This window comes from Bubalus bubalis, chromosome 8 (genome assembly GCF_019923935.1).
Source record: "Bubalus bubalis isolate 160015118507 breed Murrah chromosome 8, NDDB_SH_1, whole genome shotgun sequence".
Lineage (NCBI taxonomy): Eukaryota > Metazoa > Chordata > Mammalia > Artiodactyla > Bovidae > Bubalus > Bubalus bubalis.
Genome location: NC_059164.1, coordinates 51,216,521 through 51,240,600, shown reverse-complemented (window position 1 = coordinate 51,240,600; position 24,080 = coordinate 51,216,521). Strand labels below are relative to the sequence as shown.

General features: G+C 39.5%; 1 long non-coding RNA gene across 4 annotated transcripts in view; it reads left to right on the top strand.

Annotated features, from left to right (window-relative positions):
• The first annotated feature begins 16,460 nt into the window (after nt 1-16,460).
• Nucleotides 16,461-24,080, top strand: part of LOC102393989 — a 43,193-nt gene continuing 35,573 nt past the window's right edge. For 3 of the 4 annotated variants that reach the window (XR_003110936.3, XR_006552759.2, XR_006552758.2), the window contains exon 1: nt 16,543-17,906. This is a non-coding gene — a long non-coding RNA (uncharacterized LOC102393989). The other variant, XR_006552760.2, reaches the window with a different exon arrangement.

Genomic DNA, 24,080 nt, shown 5'->3' with positions numbered 1-24,080 from the left:
TTATACTAGGTAATGGGAATACAAATAAACACTTTCCCACCCCAAGAAATTTAATCGAAGAGACAATATTACACAGTTAGTGAATATTAGAATTGAATTTTCTTAGATCTGTAAACCATCTTGAAGAGGCTTCATAGTCTATAACTGGGAGTTTGTAGCTTTTGACCCCTTGGCCTGTTTCTCTCACTGTCTTACCCGCTCTGGCTATCACCAATCTGTTTTCTGTATCTATGAGCATTTTTTGTAGGGTTATCTTGTGATTTGGTTTTGGGTGTTTTGACGGTTTGTTCCTTTTAGATTCCACATATAAGTGAGTCTGACTTATTTTACTTAGCACAATGTCATCAAGGTCCATACAGGTTGTAGCAAATGGCAAGATTTCCTTCTTTTTATGGCTAAATTTTATATGGGCTTCCCTGGTAACTCAAATGGTAAAGAATCTGCCTGCAATGCAGGAGACCTGGGTTTGATCCCTGGGTCGGGAAGATCCCCTGGAGAAGGAAATGGCAACCCACTCCAGTATTCTTGCCTAGAGAATTCCATGGACAGAGGAGCCTGGCAGGCTACAGTTCATAAGTCACAAAGCATCAAACACGACTGAGTGACTAACATGTAACACTATATATATATATATATATATACTTTTCTTTGTCCATTCATCCCACCAATAGATATTTAGATTGTTTCCATGTCTTGGCTATTATAAATAATGCTGCAGTGAACATGAGAGTGCATATATCTTTTTTGAGTTAGAATTTTCATTTTCTTCAGATAAACGTCCAAAACTGGACTTGTTGGATTGTATGCAAGTTTTCTCTTTTTAATTTTTTTTAGGAACTCCCATACTATTCTCCGTAGTGGCTGCATTAATTTACATTCCCAGTAGGGCACAAGGGTTCCTTGTTCTCAACATCCTCATCAGCATTTGTTTTTTCTTGCCTTTTACCCCTCTTGTCTTTTTGATAAATAGCCATCCTAACAGGTGTGAGCTGACATGTCACTGGGATTTTGATTTGCATTTCCCTAATGATTGGTGATGTTGAGCACAATTTCATGTACATGTTGACCATCTATATATCATCTTTGGAAAAATGTCTATTCAGATATTCTGCCTAATTTTTAATTGGATTGTTATTTTGCTGAGTTGTGTGAGTTCTTTATGTATTTTGGATTTGTGGATATTTTCCCCCATTCAGTAGTTTGACTTTCCCTTTTGTTGATGGTGTCCTTTGCTGTGCAGAAACTTTTAAATTTTATATAGTCCCACTTGTTTGTTTTTGCTTATGTTGCCTTCACTTTTGCTGCCAGACTCAAACAGTTATTGCCAAGATTTACGTCAAGGAGCTTACTACCTATGTTTTCTTCTAGGAGTTTTATGTTTTCAGGTCTTACATTCAAGTCTTTAATCCATTTTGAGTTGATTTTTGTGAATGGTATAACATAGTGGTCCAGTTTCATTCTTTTGTATATGTCTGCCCAATTTCCCCAACACCATTTATTGAGAAGATTGTCCCTTCTCCACAAATATTCTGGTGCCTTTGTTGAAAATTAACCAAACAGGTATGTGTGGTTTATTTCTGGGATTTCTTGTTCGGTTCCATTGATCTATGTGTCTAGTTTTAATGCCAATACCATATTGCTTTGATTACTATAGCTTTATAAAACAGTTTGAAATCAGGGAGGGCATCACAGATTAAACATACCAAGTGAAGCTTCTTCGTGAAGCAAAAAGATCAAGCTCTGACTTATTTTGAAAAAATACTGAACCTCTGTCAATCTAAGCTTCGTCTGTCACATAGGTTAATCCTACTTACTGTGCAAGTTGTATAAAGACTAAAAATAGTGTGTTAAGTTCACCTAGATACCATAGTTGCTCAGTAATTGTGATATTATTATTATTATCTTCAATAAAAGCCCATGTAAATGTAGCCTGTAGTTGATGAAAGGGAAATTAAGCCTGAAAGAACCTTATAGATGCTTAAATACAAATTCTTACCCCATCCATCACCTCGTACCAGTTTCATATAGTAGAAATAAAGCTGCTCTTTATTGGACGAGGCTCTCTGCCTCGTCCTTGAGTATTGATCCTGCAGTACAGGTGGGGGTTGAGAAGCGTGACAAAACAGTGACAAGATGGTGGCATCTTTCCTCTTAGTACGGTTCACCCAAAGACTACCTCTGTTCCTTCTTGTTTCTCCAGACTCTCTACTATTTCTTTAATTACTTCTTCAATGACTAGTTTCCTTTTTTCTTGTTTAGCCTTCAGACCTAGAATTAACAACAGACATGGGAAAAAACAACCTGTCTAAATTACAGGAAGGTTGCAGGAAGGCACAAATTTCAGGAATCCCAATTCTCAGTATTCATGTCTAGAGAGTATGACTGTTCCTTACTTTGCTCAAATGGATGGTTAATGATTATTCAGACTCAGGAAAAGTAGACTACGTGCAGTATTGTTATATGGTGTTTTATGTTATGTGGGGTGTGTTTGGAAGATAAGGAATACTTCATTAATATTCCAGTCCATCTAGATGACTAGACATACATGGCTGACTACACAGACACAGTAGGATGCACTCCTGTGGTGCTTTAGACAGTTTCAGGAGATAGGTATGCAGACACTATGCCCCAAAGGAAGAAATGCTTATTGCTTTTAATTCCATAAAGTGTTTTTCCATTTCATACTTGACATTTTTCTTCAAGACTATCTCAATTCCTTATCTATCAAAAATTGGAAATAACTTCAGTCATAAACCAGTGAAATATTTCAGTTGGTGAATTGAAGGTAATAAAACAGAGGCTTGCCCAAACTGTCCTTTGTTGTAAATTACAGCAGAGGTCTAGATTACGTCAGCCAAAGGTATTGATCACAATGCTGAGAGGTTTATAACTACTATTGACTTACCATGTGACCCTGGAGCAGAAATCCAGGAAAATTGCAAAAGCATATCTATGATAATGAAAAGTCCATCATTAATAGAACTTACTATCCTGTCATCCAACTAGTACTGTGTTGGCTTCAAGGCAAATATTTAACTAATGCTAAAAACAGAAAGTACTTTTGTGTTCACACTTATTTCCATTGCTTGCTTCTGAGCTATTCTGATAAACATGTTTTCCTTCTTATCAGTGAAAGTATAGATTTATTTAAAAACTTACATGAATTAGTTTCTTCATTAGTTCCATATAAAATTAGTGTCAGATATCCAAATAGCTTCTAATCCTTTTTTAATTTTTTTTTTTAAATGAAGAGCTAGTTCCCCATATAGATCAATTTAGAATAGGCCTCAAGTCCCACTCTTCTGGGCAGTTAAACCCTACCTGGCTAAGCATTCTGAAAGCTAGTTAGCATTAAAAAAAAATCAACTGAGATGAAAATGGCCATATTTAGGATATATAAATGGAAATTTTTAATTTAAGTACAGTGCTAATTTAACATTATTTTGAAGCACTGGTCCCAGATTACAGTGATAATTTTTTTTTCCTCTTCTTGAAAAGAAGCCCTTTTGTCTTTATGTATTCACCCTTTCACTGTCAGAGGCATACGTTCTTTTCACCACATGAGTTCCAGGCTGGCAGAAACATCCACTAATCCTTAGACCTCTGGACTGGAACGACAAAAATGCATAAAATCTTACCAGGCCAAAAGAGATCAACTTTAAAAATCTTTGGCATCCAAACATGTCAGAACTGTTTTTCACTGACTCCCCAAACCATTTGTGTTCCCCACTATGGTCCATGGCATCTACTTTTATTGGGCAGCCTAGAATTTTTAATTTCAACACTCTATTTAATCTCATTTTCCTTTACCTTTCTTGGTTGTTTATACTTCCCCAGTTGTTTTATGAGTTGTCTTTCTGTCCCCAATTCTGGAAGTGTTGGAAAGTGGTAACGGACAGACTACTGTCTGCCAGCCCAAGTGGTCACTTTGACGTTTGCCACTGTGTTCCAGGGCTGCTCTTTCCATTACAGTCAAGCTGGGCCTCCCCTCCATGGAACTGTGGCTCAGTAACCACCATATGCATCAGTGGCAACAATTCTTGTGAACAAGAAATTCAAATTCAGAACCCTTGTGAAATCTTGCTTCGCACTTCTAATGTCAGGTACATGATCACCTTTAGAGATTCTTTCAGAAGTACCAATAAAGAAAAATTACAGAGGAACCAAAATATCTTGTTGGGATACTTTTGAAAAGCTGTTTCTGATTTTTTGTTAGACTATGAGAATTAAACATAAGAATTTTGAACTAGCTTCAATGGTAGCCAAAAGATCTATGGAAATACATGGGTGAAGCAAAAAATCACTATCAAAAAGATACTATAAAAACATGTTTCAGCATATACACAATGGAATATTACTCAGCTATTAAAAAGAATGCATTTGAATCAGTTCTAATGAAGTAGATGAAACTGGAGCCTATTATACAGAGTGAAGTAAGTCAGAAAGAAAAACACCAATACAGTATATTAACGCATATATGTGGAATTTAGAAAGATGGTAACGATGACCCTACATGCAAGACAGCAAAAGAGACACAAATATAAAGAACAGACTTTTGGATTCTGTGGGAGAAGGCAAGGGTGGGATGATTTGAGAGAATAGCTTTGAAACATTCATATTACCACATGTGAAACAGATTGCCAGTCCAGGTTCGATGTATGAGACAGGGTCCTCAGAGTGGGTGCACTGGGATGACCCTGAGGGATGGGATGGGGAGGGAGGTGGGAGGGGGGTTCAGGATCAGGAACACATGTACACCCATGGCTGATTCATGTCAATGTATGGCAAAAACCACTACAATATTGTAAAGTAATTAGCCTCCAATATTAATTTTAAAAAATAAAATATTTTTTTTAAAAAACATGTTTCAGAAGGAAAATACCCACTGTTAAAACTACATAGATACTTTTTTCTGCAAATGAACTTAATTGATAAAAACAATAATGATAATAATAATGATCTCATCCCAAGACATGTCAGAGGAATTAATGACTGTCTGGAAGCTAATGGGCTAAGGTAATGCTCCCAGGAATTAGTCTTGCTTAATGAAATGCTGTTAGTTTAGTAAACGGATGCTTATAATGACAGAAAGTAAAAAACCAGAGCTGCCACCATCGAGCCTGCGTGATACACAGGGGGAAAAAAGTTAATATGTCATGTGCTGCTCTTACTCATTTTTTCTATTCATTTGTAATGTATCCTTTGTTTTTTTTTCTTTCATACATCTATCTCCTACTTTTACTCTGAGGATATGTTTACTTAAGGATTGTTATACTGACAGAGATTTAAGCTGTTAATAAAAATGTAACTCCCTCTAGTGCAGACATATCAAACTTTAAATTATGATTACTTTGAACCATTTTAAGTATTCTGATGTGAAGAAAATGGATGCTCCATGTGGGCTTTAGAATATTGCTTCCAAAGTATAGTTGGCTTAGGAGTTATTACTGAATATCTGATTCTAAGATTATTCTAACAACTGACCTCCTGATTCTGCTGTCTCTATATTGACTCGTATGAAAGTGAAAGAAAGTGAAGTCACTCAGTCGTGTCTGACTCTTTGCAACCCTGTGGACTGTAGCCTACCAGGCTCCTCCATCCATGGGATTTTCCAAGCAAGAGTACTGGAGTGGATTGCCATTTCCTTCTCCAGGGGATCTTCCCAACCCAGGGATCGAACCCAGGTCTCTCACATTGTAGGCAGATGCTTTACTGTCTGAGCCACTAGTCTAAAACCATCTGCCAAAATTATATACCTGACTTGGTCATCTTCCTACTTGAAAACCTCTGCCCATTCCTAGATGGTCTCTGCATCAATTCTTTTTGTTGTTTTGTTTTGTTTTTAATTACAAAATATATTCTCGTAGAAAAAAATTTTACTTAGACTAAAAAATACACAGTACAGGAAGTATCCTCTGACCACCTTCCCGATTCTCCATTCTCACTCCCTAAGAGTAATCAATATTAACACTTTCTTGTATGTTCTTCCAGAAATTTCCACCCTGCATTAGCTCTCAACTAAGCCAAACACTTCAGAACATCCTTTAAAAGTCCCCATCTTATTGGGGCTTGCCTGCTGGCTCAGATAGTGAAGAATCTGCCTGCAATGTAGGAGACCCGGGTTCAATCTTGGGTCAGGAAGATCCCCTGAAGAAGGACACAGTAACCCATTCCAGTTTTCTTGCCTGGAGGATCCCCATGGACAGAGGAGCCTGGTGGGCTACAGTCTATGGGGTCGCAAAGAGTCAGACACGACTGATGACTGAGCTACTAACACTTACTTACCAAACTACGACTCAGCATAATCTCCTCAGTCAAGGCGGCTGTCTCTCAACCTCTGTGACTGAAGTTCTACTAACTGTATCCTCTTTCTGATGCAAAGAGGGCCTACACTGTGCTCTTGGTGCCACCTTCCCCCTACTCCGTAGCTGGCTTCTAATTTGGTGTCCCTTCAAACTGATATTCTTTAAATGTTTTCTCAATTTTTATTTAAATAGAGAAGAGATTTAAATGATTTTCTCATAATAAAAAAAATCTAAAGAACAAATTTACTTATTTCCATTTAACAAAGCAGAATCAATGCACTAAAAAGATCAACAAAATACTGTATTTTTCTAAAATTCTAGTTCTCTCTTTCAGTATTCCAAACTAGATTGCTTGGAAATTACAAGAGTTTTAAACTTAGGTAATTAAAACAAACATCCCCCAAAACTAAAAAAAAAAACCAAACCACCCATTCCTGATAAGAAGCATTCTGTGAGGGATTATTTCAGAATTTCAGGGCACAACTTTTAACTGACTCGAACTCTGTTTACGTGTGGTAAACATACACCACAGAGATGGGTTGTTTATTGTAGCAAGTTACTTTACTTCACTGCAACTGTCCTTTTGGCATAAGCTTACCCAACCTAATTTTGTCCATTACATAAGGAGCCACATGTGGAAACCTGAATCAGCTGACATCATATTACTGACTTAATCCAGTCATAATTCAGGGTCCATAATTCAGGGTCCAGTGACCTGGCAGGCACAGCCTCCCCCATCTTATTCTGCATAGAAGTACTATGGTATAAAGCTTGGATGGACACACTTTGGAATCAGATACTCTAGGTTTTAATCATTTCTACCACTTAACAGTGGTGAGATTTTGGACTAGTTGTTTAACTCTCCTAAGCCTCATTTTACACATTTGTAAAATGAAAATACAAATAGTGGCTTTCTTATAAGACTGTGTGAGAATTAAATGAAATGATGCATATAAAACTCTCAATAAGTGGCAGTAATATTTCTGGGAACCTTGATTTTTACTATAATTAACTGTTAATTACCTGCCTGTCCCACAAAAACATTCTATGTGGAAAATGCTAGGATAAAACTACTACCAAACAGGTAAAAAGTTTAGCACAATCTAGAAATATGTGCGGAGAAGGCAATGGCAACCCACTCCGGTACTCTTGCCTGGAAAATCCCATGGACGGAGGAGCCTGGTAGGCTGTAGTCCATGGGGTTGCTAAGAGTCGGACACAACTGAGCGACTTCCCTTTCACTTTTCACTTTCATGCACTGGAGAAGGAAATGGCAACCCACTCCAGTGTTCTTGCCTGGAGAATCCCAGGGACGGCGGGGCCTGGTGGGCTGCCGTCTATGGGGTCGCACAGAGTCGGACACGACTGAAGTGACTTAGCAGCAGCAGCAGCAGCAGAAATATGTGAAGGAAAAGTTCATGAAAACTGACACTGGTTTTCTTCATCTTTATAGTAATACCAGAACAGGGTCCTAACCTAGTCCAGGCTGACTTTACTACCTGTGTGACTCTCAATGTCACTTAATTTTTCAAGTTGTACTTTTCCTGTCTATAAAGAATGAGAATAATTATACCTCACAATGCTGGTTGTAAATTAAATAATATGTTTTTTATGTAAATATTAAATGATATAATATGTTTTATAAGGTATTATTATGGTTGTTAGATACATCAAAATATATTTTTAATTTTAAATATATCTTGGAATTCATCTGATTCGTAAAATTCTCTCTAACCCACTCTAGTTCTTCATTTGCTCCAACGGAATGTCTGGGGTTGTTTGCAGACATCTATACTTAGAATCAAAGTGCTCAGGACTGGAAAAGTCTGCAAATCTGGCCCCAGCCTCCAGACAGAGGTTCTGGGTGCTAATTGCTTGCTGACCCTTAAACAACTCCATGTCCTATTCAGAGTTTAAAGTTTAGGGGTGAAATCACTGCCCCTTCTCAAAGATAATACAAATGCAGATCTAAAGTGGTGTCCTGAGCTAACATGAGACACAGTGAGTTTGAATCTCATCACAGCAGTATTTTTCCAACATAATAAATTACTCTTTGTTCAAGTCAGAAACTGAATTCACTTTATTTTCCAAAATCGGCTCTGCCAGGTTTCCTTGATTTAATTGTATCTTTTTTGTCTGCTGACAATGGAAAGCAGAAGAAAATAGTCTTGCTAAGGAAATGAAATATGACCAAGAAAAACAGGCATTCTCACACTATATGAGGTGGATTTTTTTTCACATTCAATTTTTTATAAGAAAAAAGTCTTTACCCTTTGAAACAACAGCATTATTGTGGTGACTGTTTGGTCATATCTACACAGCCCAAAAGAAAATGTTGGAAAGAAAATTAACCAGTTCACAAGGGTATGGACAACATTATTTTTAAAAGGAAATGGTTCTTCATACATAGAAAGAATAATAAATGATAGCCAAAAAAAGTGAGAGTTGAGGCAATTATTTAAATAATTCAAATAAAATATGTGTGATTAAAGCACCAATGGAATTTAGGTAAAATCATTTAGAGGGAACACAAGTTAACCAAATTATTACTGCATTTCTTCAGTATATTTAGTTAAAATAGTCCTTGCTTTAATAAAATTGTCTTGCTCAGAGAAGAACTCTTTAAGTCCTACTTGACTGATAGGGAGATCTTATAATGAATGAATAAGTGTTTAAAGCAAGAAAGGGTCAGGTTTTTGTCCCATCTCTGCCATCTACTCACTATTTGCCCATAAACAAATATGGTTGTCCATTTATTCCATGTTAAAATGTTACTAAGAGCCTTCTACATAACACACACTGTTATAAGAAGGGAAAATACAGCAACAAATATACTAGACAGGACTGTTGCCCCCACAGGGCATTAATCCCAAAGTAGAGAGAAAGATGATCAGTTCAGTTCAGTTCAGTCGCTCAGTCATGTCTGACTCTTTGCAACCCCGTGAATCACAGCACGCCAGGCCTCCCTGTCCATCACCAGCTCCCGGAGTTCACCTGAACTCATGTCCATCGAGTCGGTGATGCCATCCAGCCATCTCATCCTCTGTCGTCCCCTTCTCCTCTTGCCCCCAATCCCTCCCAGCATCAGAATCTTTTCCAATGAGTCATCTCTTCGCATGAGGTGGCCAAAGTATTGGATGCTTTAGCATCAGTCCTTCCAATGAACACCCAGGACTGATCTCCTTTAGAATGGACTGGTTGGATCTCCTTGCAGTCCAAGGGACTCTCAAGAGTCTTCTCCAACACCACAGTTCAAAAGCATCAATTCTTTGGCACTCAGCTTTCTTCACAGTCCAACTTTCACATCCATACATGACCACTGGAAAAACCATAGCCTTGACTAGATGGACCTTTGTTGGCAAAGTATTGTCTCTGCTTTTTAATATGCTATCTATGTTGGGCATAACTTTCCTTCCAAGGAGTAAGTGTCTTTTAATTTCATGGCTGCAATCACCATCTGCAGTGATTTTGGAGCCCCAAAATATAAAGTCTGACACTGCTTCCACTGTTTACCCATCTACTTCCCATGAAGTGATGGGACCAGATGCCATGATCTTAGTTTTCTGAATGTTGAGCTTTAACTTTTTCACTCTCCTCTTTCACTTTCATCAAGAGGCTCTTTAGCTCCTCTTCACTTTCTGCCATAAGGGTGGTGTCATCTGCAGAAAGATGATAGATACAGATAAACAGATGATGGATGGGTATGTAGCTGATAAATACACAGAAGAACTAGTTATATAAAAGTTAATTTCAAATTGTTATAAATACTACAAAAGAAACAAATAGGATAATAACGATTAAGGTTAAATGACTGTTTGGACAGAGTGATCAGGAAAGGCTTCTGTAAGAAAGCAAAACATGAACTAAGACCTGAAGATGAGGATGACCCCACAGTGTGAAGAGCTGGTATGGAGCAGTCAAGGCAGGGAGAACACAAAGTGCAAAGCCTGCTTCTGGAGGGAGGAATGGGCTTTGTCTTTTGAGACCCAATAAAACAACCTTCACAGTAGTAGTATGTTAAAGGAGAAGCAAGGTGTGAGGCAAAGTTAGAAATGAAAGCAAGAGCCAGTTAGACTTCTATTCTGACAGCAGTGGGAAGTTACTGAAGGGTGTTAAGTAAGAGAGGACCTGATTTGTTTTTAATAGTTGAGTCTGGCTGCAAAGTGAAAATATAGCAATGCAAGAGAAGAAGCAGGGAGGCTATTGAATAACTCCAGGCATGAAATCAAGGCAGGTTTGAAGCTGCATAGAGGGACTGGAAGTAAAGCTAAGTGGATAGATTTGAGATGAGTTTTAAGGAAAAATTAATGCACCGTGGTCCTGAGTTGTATGTGGGTAAGGAGGGGAAGGGAAGGATCAAAAAATGATTCCTGGGTTTTTGGCTTAGACAACTAGATGGATAGTGTCCCTACTTACTAAGAGAGAAAGCTGGGAAAGTCACAGGTCAGATCAGGAGTCCTACTTTGGACATGTCAATTTTAGGTGAGTTTTAGACAAAAAAAGTGGAAATGCCAAGTAGACATTTGAATATGTAAGTCTAAATCATGGAGAGGCAAAAACATCAATCTTTGGTGGTATAAAGCTGTGGAACCAGATGAGATCATCTAGGCATGGAAGCTAGAGAGGGCCAAGGATGGAACCTCAGGGCACCACAGTGTTTAAAGGTGAGGAAGCTGAGATTGAGAAAGAGTTACTTACCTCATTATAAAATGCAAAGTTTTATAAAGATTAAGTAAAAATATGTATGTCTTGTTACTACTGATAAAGACACTCAGTAGTTGTAATTTCTCCCATTTTTTTAATCCTCTTCCCATTCAATGACTCCCACCATCTAGATATAATTAACAAATTATATCCAAGCTTCTCTTCTTTCATTTTGAAATGGGAAATTGTACATCCTGCACGTACCTGTTCATCTTGAGCACCTCAACTCCTGCTCTTCCTTAGATGACAAGTTTATATGATCATTATCATACTTAGAGAAAATCCCCAGAAACAAAAAGAAAAAAAAGTAATGGTCCACAATTAATCTAGATTCTGTGCATCAGGATTAGGTTCAGAAAAGCACAAAACAATGTAGCTTAAATGAGAAAAGGATTTTCTTCTTTTACACAAAACAGGTTGGAAGACAGGTAGTGTGGGGCCTGAGATGGAGGCTGCAAGATGTTGTCAGGGGCCCAGACTCCCATCTTTCTGCTCTGCAATCCCAATGCACAGCTTCTCTCCTCAAGGTCACCTTTGTGGTTCAGATGGCTTCCTGAGTTTCAGGAAGAAGGAGGAAAAGCTGAATCCGCATTTTTAAAATTGACATACAGTATTGTGTTAATTATTGCTATACAACAAAGTGATCAGTTATAGATATATCTAATTTTTTTATATTATTTTTCATTATGGTTTAGCATAGGATACTGAATATACTTCTTTGTGCTATGTAGTAGGACCTTGTTGCTTTTCCATTCTATATATAAAAGCTTACCTCTGCTAACCCCAATCTCCCACTCCCCCTTGGCAACTACCAGTCTGTTCTCTATGTCCCTGTGAATCAACATTCTTTAAGAACCTTCCTTAAAGGCCTGCAAACCTGTTCACCTGCTAAATTCGGTCATTATGTAGTCTTAGAGTCACAGCTAGATGCAAGGAGTGACTGGAAAATGTAGTCTTTAATTTTTTGGCCCCAGTATACCTAAAAACTAGGGTTCTGTTAAGGAATAAGGAGAGAATGGATGTTGATAGGCCACTTATAGTCTCTACACAATGTGTTTATAAGACCAGTATCAACTAGTGTTTTTTATGGAATAAACTATTTCATCTTTCTCTTTTAATTATTAATCCAATAAAAAGATCTATCCCTGACACAGCCATCCACTCTGAGTCCTTTGATCAAGTTTTATTCTACCAGTTTCAGTAAATTCAACATTTATGGACCATCAGTGTTGTACGAGGCATTTGCTTAAGGAAAGTAAGAGATACAAAGATTTACAAATCCTCACCTAATTTACAATTTTATTAGAAAAGAAAAATAAGGACAGAAATCCTAACTGCAATAGGTTACTATAATAGGCATATAAATTAAGAAATCTGGGAGTTCAGAACATAATGAGATTCATTATTCTAGAAGGCTTTAAAGAAGATTTAGTAAAAGAAGATACATATGAATTGGGCCCAGATGGATGGACAAGAAAAGGATATTTCAAATGGAGACAGTCATGTCAGTAAAGTACAAGAATGCTTAAGGAACAAGAGAGATTAATTTGAACATAATAGTATTTGTACAAGACATAGTACTATGTCTATTAATAATAAGCCTTGATGTGTGATCTACTGTGAGCCTCCTTGCCTTCAACATAATGAACTTTCTTATTCTCTCATGATTCTGGGAAGTGTTTGGAAATTGCAACATGGGGTTGGGTGATAGGAGGATACAATCAGGATAAAAGAGGAGTGGGGCATCCTTTGTCCTTTTGGGCTTCCAGCCCCTCACCTCTGGCCATGCCCCCTCCCCCAACTCGTGTCCTGGGAATGAGCCCATCCAGAACCCTCCATGCCCATAGATGTGATGCAATACAGAAGCTGCAGACGCTGCACTCAGTGGTTCTCTCTCGGAAGAACACAGTACACAGTCAGGCACATAGGACTGCAAACATATTGTGAATGAAGACTCACGTGACTCTCGTGAAGCTAAGGTGCCTCCTCCAGAGAGGACTCAAATCATCAAAGGCCTTTAATGTCACCTTAAGATGTTAAGAAATGGGGAGTGACAAAAGGCTTTCAAAACAGAGGGGCAACAAAATTAGGACTGTTACTTGGAATAATAATTCCAACAGCATTGACTCGAAAAGGAAATGTTTCACTCTGTTAAGAGACTCCATTTTGTCTAGTTACCTAAAGCAGAAGCTACAGCTGTACTGAAGGAGAGTGACAACAGGTCAGCAGCCCATGATCACATTGCACTGTTGCTTTATGACGGTGTTTGATGGCACAATTGTTTACAACCCTCTGCTTTCTTCCCTGCCTTATCATTAGTGTTACTTTAGAATAATGAAGCCTGTTCAATCCATTAACTCCACTAACATTTGATCTCCCCATGGACTGAGGTTAAAAATTAATTACTCTTCCAACATATTGATTACATGACTATAAATATAAAAACAGAACTACAGAGCAACTAGAGGGACCTTTGTTTAAATAGCATGTTTGCTCTATTTAAAGGAGAGAATTAATGTTGAAGCACCTTCTGCTAGTGGAAGATGAAAAGCGACCCTAGAGTGCCATCTAGTGTTCACAACATATTTAAATACAGTGAATCAAAGAAAGGTCTGGTTTCAGGTACTGTGTGCAGCTTCTTCCTGTTAGAAGCTAGGCAACATGTGACTTTTTTTTAATTGAAGGATAATTGCTTTACAATATTGTGTTGGTTTCTGCCAAACAGCAACAAACATCTGACTATTAAAAGAGCAAATTCTTCCACTGCCTTTACTGCTTGTCGTCTGAATATAGTTCTCAATTTTAAACAAATACTCATTTTGGAACTTCATCGTGACAAAGGCCTCAGTTCAGCTTCCAGGGAGTGGTGTGTTAATAGAACTGGAGGGCACTGTCTGCAGCTTTGTATCATCCCTCATACAACTCTCTCTTTTTATCTTTCTAGGAAAAAGTTGGCCCTAAGATAGAGCTAGATTTTCACTCTTTATCTCTTTAGCCAGTTTCAGACTAGTTTAAGACCATTTATCTTTAACTAGTTTCAGACTATTTCACCTAATTAAAAGTGAACTCATAATATTTCATGAATTAGAGGATGAATAGTACGGAAGAGGTTAAGAACTGGTGTTAAAATCTCCTGCCGTGGAAATTCATTGTTACTGAGGTGGCTCATATATCAGAGCACTGCCTTTTGCAGACATTAAAATTCACTTTGTTTCATGTCCCTAATACTGCCCAGCCCTTGGGAAGCACGAATCTGACATTATATTAGGCAATTCACACTGACCTAGTAACTCAAAGCAATCATCACTGGTAACTTAAAGTGACTACACTCCAAGTGAAATAGAGCCCAAGGTCACAGTTGTAAATCTTGCCACAGAAAGGCCAAAGATTATAATCTTTATGCCAAGTGCTGCAGATTCCTTTCTGCTGAGCAGAGTCATATTTCAAAGCCTTTACTAATTTGAAACCTATAGGCGGTTGTGACAATAGCAGATATGGCTTAGATGACATCAAACACAAATTTTAAAGAATACCGGTAAATCAGTGGAAAAAGGGCAATTACATTTAGTATAGCTGAGGTTGAGATTTTACAGTGCTAGCTTCACTTTATACTGAAATTTGATTATCATAACATTTATGAATTGAGAGGCTAACAAAGAATTGAATCATGCTTAATTAAGAAGGTGTGTGATCCTGTTTCAGTGTATATTTATACAATTTGCAAGCAGACTCTGAGTTTGCTATGATTATTTGTAGACTGGGAGTTTTAATTCATTTGGAGCTTTTTGCTCTTGCAACCAAAGTCAGAAGTTTGATTTCTAAACAAAATAGACAGCTTCAACGATGGGTCCCTCTAGGCATCTTATCAATGTTTCCTCAGTGGGCTTTAGGACAGTGATTGTGTTAGTTGGCCACTGCTAAAGAAAAACTTTTTAATTTGTTGTTGTTCAACATTTATTACATAAGTAATGTATGCTTTCTGTGTGTAAAATAATCTCAAGATGTAATTTTTTAAAAGGTAGCATTCTTGCAGATTCTAGCAATCCTCTCCAGTGCTACCCTGTTCCAATAGATGCTCTCACTTCCATATTTTCATGCCTTTCATAGAAATATAAACATATATGTTGATTTTAGAGCTTTTAAACAAAAATAGGATTATGCTATGTACATAATCTGCAGCATGATTTTTTTTTCTTTTTCACTTAGCAGTGTAACACAGGTATTCTTCTGGCATATAGCTCAGTCTTTTTCATTGCCTGATATTTTTTAGAACGGGTGTTTCCAAATTCACTTAATCATACGCTTCTTCCTAAGCATTCAGGTTGTTTCCAGGTTTTTTGTTTTGTTTTATTTAGCATTACAAACTAATGCAAAAAAAAATTCTCACACATAATCTGATATACTAGCCTTTTTATCCTTCTAGGATACAGCCCTAAAGATACAAAAAAGTAATAAATAGTCTGGGCAGCCCCTAATATCATGTAAAATATTTGCAGTTGAAAGAGAAGTTTTCTCTTTTGACACACAATAAATCTGTGCATGTTTCATAACAAAAAGACATGACACATTTGCTCTAGATTTGAAGTTCTGGAGAAAACATTTAAAATGGAAAAGAACAAATCTTTATGTTGATATTAGGATCCTCAATGTACTCTCTCCCAAAATTACATTCTATGAAGTGATTTCATAAGATGTAACAACATTAAGTTCTTATCACTGCTCTGTAATCCCGTTATGAGTTAAGTAAAAATCTAAACAAAATGTCCTTGGCTCAGCTACTCCTGAAAAGAGCATTTCAAAAAAAAGTTATTTCAACTTGTTTTTCTAAGAAGAGGACTAACTTGAATGATAGGAAGACCGCTAGACTTGGAGTCAGAGAATTAGGTCAAAGGCCTGGCTGGGTCACTTTTTAATAGTCAGTGTTTATTGAGAACTTACTATGTGCCAGACATAACACATAATGCTTTACATGGATTAACAGATGCAGTCTTCACAGTAACTTGATGAGGTACATACTATCATTATCCTCACTTTATAGATGAGGAAACTGGAACACAGAGAGTTAAAGAACTTGCCCAGGATTGCATAGCTAATAGTTAAACTAGGAATCAAACACAGGCAGTGTTACTCCAAGAATCCATGCTTTTAATCAATGTTCTCTAAGTGGGTAACCTTCAGCCCTTTCCTTCCTAGGATTTAGATAACTTATCTGGAGCATGAGGATAATAAACCTATTCTACCTATTTCCCTAGGTCATTTTGAGGAGTGAGATCATTATATGTAAAAGTCTCAGTAAGTTATAAATCATTACAGTTTTCAATTTCTTTTCTGGTTTTCAGAAATGAGAAAGATGCTGCTGCTGCTGCTTAGCAATGTCCACCTCTTTTGTAACCCCATGGACCGAAGCTCACCAGACTCCTCTATTCATGGAATTCTTCAGGCAAGAATACTGCAGTGGGTTAACATTTCCTTCTCCAGGGGATCTTCCCAACCCATGCATCAAACCCATGTCTCGTGCATTGACAGGTGGGTTCCTTACCATTGAGCCACCAGGGAAGCCCGAGTAAGATGCATCCTAGGTTAAATTCCAAAGTAGATGTATCTTTTCAACAGAAGTGTTTATAGTTAGATAAAATCACCTGGCATTGACCTTATAAGACAACTGTACTTTAAAAGTGGGGATGATGACCTTTAGATACAGAATATAAGTATAGCATGTGGAATGCATAGGAGATCTCGAATCAGAGATTCAGACCCAACACTGGTTTCACTTCTTACCAACTTGTGACATACTCTCTTATTCTTCAAACTTCCCATCTGTAAAACATAGTTCCTATCTCACAGGTAATGAAAGTAGCATACCTGCATGTGCTTTGTAAAAGTGAAAGTGAAGCCGCTCAGTCGTGTCCAGTTCTTTGTGACCCTGTGGACTGCAGCCTACCAGGCTCCTCCATCCATGGGATTCTCCAGGCAAGAGTACTGGAGTGGGGTGCCATTTCCTTCTCCAGGGGATCTTCCCGATCCAGGGATCAAATCCTGGTCTCCCGCATTGGAGGCAGACGCTTTAACCTCTGAGCCACCAGGGAAGCCTTCCAAACAATAGGCTGTTGTTTGTATTGCTGCCATGTCAAGGAAGAGTAATATACATGTAGCTCACTCATAAGAAGAAGAAGGAAAGGGTGCCACTATCAGGGAGTCAACCCCAGTTGCCTCTGTGGCTCAAAAACACTGGAGATGCAGCAGGGGAAGGAAAGGGTGGGGCGAATGGGAAGAATAGCGTGGAAACATGTACATTACCATATGCAAAATAGGTAGCCAGTGAGTATTTGTTGTGTGACACAGGGAGAGCCTGAGTTTGATGACTGTGGCTTTTGTCATATTTTATTTTGCCAACCACAGTTGGCTGAGGCTATTGCCTTGATTCTCTGCCAATCACATGGAAATTATTTTTTCATTCAAGTACCAATACATTTGTTGAGCATCTGCCATATGCCCAGCATTGTGGCATTCATAATAAACAGTGGGAATACAATGTAATCGAAATAAAGTCCCTGTCCTGATGGAATTTACATTCTAGTTGTTTAGTCACTTAGTTGTATGCAATTCTTTGCAATGCCATGGACTGCAGCCCACCAGGCTCCTCTGTCCATGGGATTTCCCAGGCAAGAAGACTGGAGTGGGTTGCCATTCGTTCCTCCAGGGTTCTTCCCAACCCAGGTGTTGAATCTGCATCTCCTGAAAGTCTCCTGCATTGCAGGTGGAATCTTTACTGCTGAGCCACTGGGAAGCCCTTACATTCTAGAGGAGAGACATGAACAAAAGATAAACGAATACACAAAAAATTAAACCAAGTGATAAGAGCATGGCCTACGTGCTAGAAGGAAATTAACATCATAGGTAAGAAGATGGATTGGGAGAGACCCACTTTGGATGGGGTAGTAGAAATAAGGATGGCATCATGAAGATGGACAAGGGAAGACAGATTTAAATTCTAAAGAAAGTGAAAGTGAAGTCGCTCAGTCGTGTCCAACTCTTTGCAACCCCATGGACTATAGCCTACCAGGCTCCTCTGTCTATGGGATTTTCAAGGCAATAGTACTGGAGTGGATTGCCATTTCCTTCTCCAGGAGATCTTCCCGACCCAGGGATCAAACCTGGGTCTCCTGCATTGTAGATAGACGCTTTACCGTCTGAGCCACCACCTGCAATTCAGGAGACCCAGGTTTGATTCCTGGGTTGGGAAGATCCCCTGGAGAAGGGAATGTCAACCCACTCCAATACTCTTGCCTGGAGAATTCCATGGATAGAGGAGCCTGGCAGGCTACAGTCCATGGGATTGCAGACTCAGACATGATTGAGCGACTAACACTTTAAAGGCAGAACTGGTGTAACTTGATGGATCTGTTGACAGATATAAGGAAAGAGAATTAGCAGATGACTATGAGTCTTCTGCAATAGACAATTGAAAGAACTGTGTCACTATTTACTTGTTCATACGTAAGATATTGGAAGAGTGGTTGTGAAAATCAGGAGTACCATTTAGGATATGGTGATTTTTAAAAGTCTTTAAGCCAATCAAATGTCAAGTTTAAAGTGTTAACCCAGAGCACAAAGGCAAGTTCTAGACTGAAGGGGAAAAACTTGGATGTCCTTTTTTGGGGGAGGGATGTCTTGACAGTACTGAAAACCTTAGGGATCTATATTAAGCTGTTGAATATTACTTTTGCCTTCGTTATTGATGTATTAGTAACAGAAGTCTGGAAACTATCAAGAATGGAGTTTTAAATCCCTATTAGTGAAATTTCAGGAACACTATAATCCTCAGGAAAAATATTTTGGCCAGAAATTGAAACAGATTTCTTAGACTCTGGAAAGTTATGCCTATGGAGTGATCTGCCATTCTGGTTGGGACATGATGAACTGGAATGAGATCGAACTTGGACCAAGATGGACCTGGGTTTGAATTCCAGTTCTCTCATCGTGAAGTTATGTGGCTTTAAGGAAGTTTCTTGTCCTTTTCATCTTCTGTTTAATTACCTAAACAACAAAAATTAAAATGCCTACATTGTAGTTCAGTTCAGTTCAGTCGCTCAGTCGTGTCAGATTCTTTGCGACCCCATGAACTGCAGCACGCCAGGCTTCCCTGTCCATCACCAACTCCCAGAGTTCACCCAAACTCATGTCCATTGAGTCGGTGATGCCATCCAGCCATCTCATCCTCTGTCGTCCCCTTCTCCTCCTGTCCCCAATTCCTCCCAGCATCAGAGTCTTTTCCAATGAGTCAACTCTTCTCATGAGGTGGCCAAAGTATTGGCGTTTCAGCTTTAGCATCATTCCTTCCAAAGAACACCCAGGACTGATCTCCTTTAGAATGGACTGGTTGGATCTCCTTGCAGTCCAAGGGACTCTCAAGAGTCTTCTCCAACACCACAGTTCAAAAGCATCAATTCTTCGGTGCTCAGCTTTCTTCACAGTCCAACTTTCACATCCATACATGACCACTGGAAAAACCATAGCCTTGACTAGACGGACCTTTGTTGGCAAAGTAATGTATCTGCTTTTTAATATGCTGTCTACGTTGGTCATAACTTTCCTTCCAAGGAATAAGTCTTTTAATTTCATGGCTGCAATTACCATCTGCAGTGATTTTGGAGCCCAAAAAATAAAGTCTGAAAATTACAAATAATATATGCAAAAAATGCCTAGCACAGGATGGTGTTCAGCAAATAGTGAAGTGAAGTGAAGTCACTCAGTCATGTCCAATTCTTTGTGACCCCATGGACTGTAGCCTACCAGGCTCCTCCATCCATGGGATTTCCCAGGAAAGAATACTGGGGTGAGTTGCCATTTCCTTCTCCAGGGGATCTTCCCGACCCAGGGATCAAACCTGGGTTTCAAACATTGCAGGCAGACACTTTAACCTCTGAGCCACCAAATAGTAGCAACATTAAATTCCATTTCTTCCCTACATAGTAAGATTTCTTGAAAGACACCACCTCTAATTTCATACCTCATTCTCCCCTTCACTCCAATCAAGTTTTCCATTGCTCCAATTCCACAGGATCTCCTCTGGTCAGATCACCAGTGGTATTTAATTTGTCCTCAGTTTTGCACCTCTTCTCCACAGCATTTTGACCCGGGTGATCACTTCTCCTTTGTTGATTACCTTTCTTCTCTTGGCTTCAATGACACCATACCATTCTGGTTTCCTGCCTGTATCACAGAAAACTCCTTATCAGTCTCCTTTGCTGGATCATTTCCCAACTCAGACTCAGTGTCTCAAGTTCAGTGCTAGAGGTCCTTTTCTTTTGTGGCCTCACTCTCTCCAAAGTAATGTTATCCAGTCCTGTCATTTTTAAATACTTCTGTACACTCCCAAATTTCCTTCTTCCCCTGAACTCCAAATTCATACATTCAGCACTTCCTTGGCATCTTCATGTAATAAGCCCATCAAGTTTAACAGATAAAAAACCAGCCTATACCCTTCCCATCTGTATGTTAAACTCATAATCAGCCTTTACTAACCAATTTAATTCTGCATCCCCTTTATGCAGAATCTTCTCCAATCTACCAAATCCATGTTAGTCTTTCTTGCCTGTGTGGCCTCTTTAACATACTCTTGTTGTTTTATTTTTCTAGCTATATGACAATTATTTACTAGCTTGGTATCATGTAGTGAGCTCTGTGATAACAGACACTATGTTTTATCTTAGCATCTCTAGCACTCATCCTGGGATATTATAAAATGTCATTGATAAATATTTGCTTATAGAGAAAAACAAAGAATCTAAAGACAAATGCATTCAGCAACCTAACAAACATGAATTATGAAAATAAGTTGTGTTTCTAAGTCACCATTTAGAAAGTATCAGTGAAAAATGTCATATATTATTCTTCTTCAGTATTTACCAGTAAGGAATGATGGGAAAATAGAAATTATATTTTCTGAAAACCTGCTTAATGATCAAAGCTCAAAGACTTGGAAATCACACAGTTTTGAGAACCGTTTGTCATTGCAATGCCTCTCCTCTCCATTTGCTGTTATGCAAAAAGCCAGGTAACAAAATCTTTATTTTGCATGCATTTTATAGTTGCTTTGGTTAAAAAGAAAAGCCAGTGGTCTGCTTATTATGAGCCATCTAGGTTGTTTTGGAATTCCTGAATTAAATGCACAAATCAGTTCTTCTAATAGTCCTTGGAAATACAGAGCAACCAAGCAACTGCTAAAAGGAAAGGAGATGCTTGATGTTCTTTTGGTGGAGCCTGAAAATACTAGGAACACCAAAAAATGCTGGAACCATTACACTGCAGAGTCAGTGTTAACTGGAGAACTGCACTAAAAATATAAAGCTCTTTTTTTTTCCCACTGTTATTCCCTAAAAATATCTGAAAAATCTACAATAGGATGTGCATCTCAATTATACCATGAGATCTCTCCTGCACAAAACAGAAAACAATCTTCCCCACTTCTCACGGCCTGTCCTTCTTACTACTAAAGTTAGGATATTATATTTTTTAAAATCCCTATTAAAAGGAACCTATTGAAGATGGTGGAGGAGTAGGTGGACATGGAATACATCTCTGTCCGCATCAGGAATAAACCCTCAAACACAGAAGTGCATGCAGAATGCCAGGTGAGAGTGGACAGGAGTACCTGACCAGTGGAAAAGAACATACTGACCCACGTAAAACTCAGTAGAACGAAGGAACTAGGGGGAAACGGGGGACTGTTAGAAGGCCTGGACCTGCCCTCAGCAGGTGGGGGACCTGAAGCAGGGGTCTGACCCCCACATCGGGGGCAATTGTCTGAGTCAGAGGAGAAACATTTCAGGCTGAGAGGGAAATAGCTGATCTGTGGCAGCCTAAATGAAAGACATGGGAATACCAGACCACCTGACCTGCCTCTTGAGAAACCTATATGCAGGTCAGGAAGCAACAGTTAGAACTGGACATGGAATGACAGACTGGTTCCAAATAGGAAAAGGAGTACGTCAAGGCTGTATATTGTCACCCTGCTTCTTTAACTTATACGCAGAGTACATCATGAGAAACGCTGGGCTGGAAGAAGCACAAGCTGGAATCAAGATTGCCAGAAGAAATATCAATAACTCAGATATGCACATGACACCACCCTTATGGCAGAAAGAGAAGAGGAACTAAAAAGCCTCTTGATGAAAGTAAAAGAGGAGAGTGAGAAAGTTGGCTTAAAGCTCAACATTCAGAAAACTAAGATCATGGCATCTGGTCCCATCACTTCATGGGAAATAGATGGGGAAACAGTAGAAACAGTGTCAGACTTTATTTTGGGGGGCTCCAAAATCACTGCAGATGGTGATTGCAGCCATGAAATTAAAAGACGCTTACTCCTTGGAAGGAAAGTTATTACCAACCTAGACAGCATATTCAAAAGCAGAGACATTACTTTGCCAACAAAGGTCCATCTAGTCAAGGTTATGGTTTTTCCAGTGGTCATGTATGGATGTGAAAGTTGGACTGTGAAGAAAGCTGAGCACCGAAGAATTGATGCTTTTGAACTGTGGTGTTGGAGAAGACTCTTGAGAGTCCCTTGGACTTCAAGGAGATCCAACCAGTCCATTCTAAAGATCAGTCAATATTGTAAAGTTTAAAATAAAATTAAATTAAAAAAAATAAAATAAAATAAAGATCAGTCCTGGGTGTTCTTTGGAAGGACTGATGCTGAAGCTGAAACTCCAGTACTTTGGCCACCTCATGCAAAGAGTTGACTCATTGGAAGAGACTCTGATGCTGGGAGGGATTGGGGGCAGGAGGGGAAGGGGACAACAGAGGAAGAGATGGCTGGATGGAATCACCGACTCGATGGACATGAGTTTGAGTGAACTCCAGGAATTGGTGATGGACAGGGAGGCCTGGCATGCTGCAATTCATGGGGTTGCAAAGAGTCGGACACGACTGAGCGACTGAACTGAACTGAACTGAACTGAACTGAACTGAAATGGAATGAAAATCAGACAGTCCTTGCCTCAGCCATGCATACCACAGATGGTGCAGAGGCTGGGAGCTGGAGTTTAGGGATTGTGGAGCAATCCCAGGGCGAGGGCTGCTGTTGACTGCAGAAAGACGGATGGAGGGGATGTGAGGGAGGAGACTGTAGTGGGAAAAGCCTGTGGAGGAAAGCCGGGCAGCCATGGAAGCAAGGAGATTGTGCTTAGTCACGCGTAGGGCGTGGAGCCATCACCATAGTCTCTCCCCCGCCACCACACACAAGCCAGCATTGGCCGCTGAACAATAGAGAGGCTGGCCCATCAAATGCCTGAGGCACTGAACTAGAGTAGGACCCCAGGCAGGGGGCCCCTCTATGTGCCTGATGCACAGAACAACAGAGAAGGATCCCAAGCTAGGAAGCCCTTTAAGTGCCTGAATGGCAGAGCTATGGAGAAAGACTGGCCAAAGAAGCCTTCTGATCGCCAGCTACAAGAGCCTCAAAAAAAGACTCTGATAGGGTCATAACTTCTGCAGCAGAGGCAGTCCATGTCCCTGAACACTTGGTGCCACCAGGGTCCCCACAAGCCAAGCAGCAGCACTACCTTCACGCTCAACTCTTGCTGGGCCAGAGGTGCCACAGGCAAAAAAAGTTTTGCACCTGTATGCAGGGTCTTGGGTAATGTCCAACTCTTTGCGGCCCTGTGGACTGTGGCCTACCAGGCTTCTCTGTCAGGGAGGGGGTTCTCCAGGCAAGAGTACTGGAGCGTATGGGCCAATACCGGTTGACATACTCTTCTAGAGCACTATATTTCCTGCTGCCTTAGCCACCAACTCCCCTGAGTACCTGGTGCTGCCAGAACCCCTGCAACTCAAACAGCTGCACTACCTGCACACAGGCGCAAACCCAAGTCCTCCAGGGCAGCCTCAGGAGCAAACCCCAGGAAACAACCCATATCCAGAGGTGGAAATAAAACCGCAATTGAAACCCAGGGGCGGTGTGACTAAGGAAGAAGACCCAAAACCCTTCCACCAGGTGTACAAGCTGCAGATTAAATCCACGCGATAAACTAGGCAGACTCTGTGTCCGTGAAATATATAAAACATCAT